Source organism: Pinus tabuliformis, chromosome 7 (assembly GCF_031772625.1).
Source record: "Pinus tabuliformis cultivar Carrire ecotype Pingquan chromosome 7, CPIR1, whole genome shotgun sequence".
NCBI lineage: Eukaryota > Viridiplantae > Streptophyta > Pinopsida > Pinales > Pinaceae > Pinus > Pinus tabuliformis.
Genome location: NC_142293.1, coordinates 1922409725 through 1922412626, shown reverse-complemented (window position 1 = coordinate 1922412626; position 2902 = coordinate 1922409725). Strand labels below are relative to the sequence as shown.

The 2902-nt window shown below is 39.8% G+C and overlaps 1 pseudogene; it reads right to left on the bottom strand.

Moving 5' to 3' along the window:
- Positions 1 to 726: 726 nt before the first annotated feature.
- On the bottom strand, positions 727 to 1610 carry LOC149256208 (ribonuclease III domain-containing protein RNC1, chloroplastic pseudogene; annotated as a pseudogene).
- Positions 1611 to 2902: the final 1292 nt, after the last annotated feature.

The following is a 2902-nucleotide window of genomic DNA, read 5'->3' as shown; positions in this document are numbered from 1 at the left end:
AGGTATTCAAAAATAGCAGAAATAAAGATTTGAATGTGAATGGTGTTGGATCAACTTGTGGTGCATAAGTCAACATATGAGATAAAGGTAGACTAGTAGTATACATTCAAGAACAATTATTGAGGAGCTATGTTATTCCTCAAAATAATGAGCTGCAACTGTCTCTGCAAGACTCTGATTCAATTGTGCAATTCTCACAAGATGAAATTGACAGTTTGGAATTCAAAGAAGCTAAGAAAAAAAAACAACGAAGTTCTAAAGGTAGAGGGGCAGTTAAAGTGACCATTGTTTCCCTTCAGGTACATCTTCAGGAAATTCTGAATTGAGTCAAACTTGATAGACATTGAAGCATAGAAGTTCCAAGGTGCAAGAGTTGTCATCATCGAGCACAACTCTTAATTGCGGGGTATCAGTACATGTAGTAGATGTGAATAATCAGTCAAGCATATTGCTTTTATTGCTGGGATATCAAGTGTAGGCAAGAATTATATACAATGGTGCCAAATATTCAGAGGAAAAGCTACAAAAGATTAAGCTGATGATACAAAGCAACCTGTACCTATACCTTAGTATCATGCCTGGGACTTGTAAGTGTTTTGAGGAGGATATTTTGACATGAAGAGATCACACTGCACAGGATCGACCTACCTCATCAAGGTAGAGTGAACAAGAAGCTGTTGTTCAAAGTATTTCTTCCATCAACCTGAGATTGAAGGTCTTTTTTTTTTACTGGCTTCTGAAAATTGTGGTGATGGTATCAGACATGGGCAAAGGATATCCCAATCCATGTAAAACATGGGGTAGATCATTTACTTCCCAAATATTTCCTCAAAATTTATGCATACCAGGAGGTACACATGCTCTGAAAAGCCTTGGATGTGAAAATAAGGCATCGACTGGATGCTCGTATGCAACCATTTCTTGCCATGTTAGCTGCTTCCCTTCATATTCAGGGGAGAGATAATCAATGTCTTCTAGTTGTCGCCTTTCTTTTGGCTGGAAATCTTCAGCATCTGGGTCCATCCCAATGCTTCAAAAAGGACACGGTAGATTTCCGCCATGCCAAAACATAGGTAAATTGCTCCCATAAGTGCCTGGAATACTTGCTTGATAGAAGGTTCACACTCATGCTGCTTCATCCTAGTGATATCATCGCAGGGGAATATCAGATTGTCCAAGATGGAAACTTTGATCCAATAGGGAAACACCCTCTTGTTGGTCATTCCAAAAGCCTTCTCTCTAAGACAAGTAGGTCCCTCCCTCGGGTACCTCTGTAAAAAGAACTCTGCCAATGCAAGGCTTTGCACAAACTGACCTAGAAATGAAAGCCTAGAGTGCCCAATTCCCACGTACCTGGACTTCTTGGCCCTCTCACTTTCCTCGTGCTAGAATGCAAGGTAGAGAAATGTATCAAAATGAGTCGTAGGACTATCCTCGTCAAAGCTGCTTAAAGTCTCCAGAGGATAACCCAATGCTTGTTTGGCCTCCAACAGATTGTCTTCCATCCAGGCCTTGTCTATATCACTAAGGGGTGATTCAGATATATTCATTAAGGATTGACTTGAGGACAATTTTGGTTGATTCAGTTCTAATCTTGTAGAGAATGGCATATAAGATGCGTAGCTTGATATTTGAAATGGACATGGTGGGACTGAGCTTGGGACACCTGGTGAAAGCTCTAGTAGTCAATCCAGAGAAATAGTGACTGGATGTTCTGGAAGATGGGGGGATTCTGGAAGTGGTCAGGCCTCTGATTCTTGCCCAGATGATAAGAGTCATTATCTGGGAGAGTCAAGTGGAGCCATGGATGGTGGTAACCTTTTTGATATTGCTAGCCAGATTGGGCAAACAACTGTTGTGGATCTAGAAGCATCCAATTCTCACCTTGCGCAGTCAAGTAATATCCAAGGTGAATCTTCTATTTGTACTAAGGAAATGAGGAAACTGAGTACATTTAATAATGAATTTCAATCATCTCCGCCTTTAGAGGGAGGAGGATCATTCACAGTTCCTCATGATTTTGGTGAGAAATCTGAGAGCTCTGTTGCAAATCTCCATTCTGTGGTTCCAGATTCTACACGATCTGAAGGTCAGTTAACAGGTGAAGAATCTGTTTCTCAAGATTTATCAGGGACTAATCCTGAGCCAAGAGAGTCAGAGAGCAGGAGTATGCTTCAAGTAGAGGCGGTAAGTCTCTCATCAAATGAATCATCTAGTTCAACATTGGTTGGCATGGTTAAATAAATTCATTGGTTGGTTGGGAGGTCGGGGGTTCCAACCCTTCTGACCCCATATTAAAAAAAAATGTGAGGAGGAAATTGAACAATGGAAAACAGAGAGCCAACACAGAAACCTGGTCACCGGGGATAACAACGAAAATGCAAAAATGGCATATGCAGGTCTCAAACCTACAACCAACTGATCTGATATTCTATTGATAAGTATTTTTTCGATAGACAATGCCATTTTTATCACAAAGAATCTGCAAACCAGAATCTGTGTGTGCCGATGGAATCGTATTTCTTCTAGTGGAGATTAGTTGTGATACAGTTCCATTAAAGGTGCAAAATAAAATCTTTATTTGAAAGGAAATTTGTACAATTGTAGGTGTCATGGAATTTGTACATGGTGTTAATTTCTCAGGTTCTGGTTGCAGATATAAATATTGGTTATGAGGATATTGTAAATACACAGGTCCTGGCTTCCAATGGAGTGCATGTAAAAAATCTCAGGCATCTTGTAGACATGGTGGAAAATAGTGACGATGAATTTCTAAGATTTGACTTGGAGTATCAACAGATTGTTGTTTTGGCAACAACAACAAAAAAATCGAAGGAAGCAACTCTTGATATTCTTGGAACACATTACATACCTTCAACTATATCTGATGATTTGAAAATGT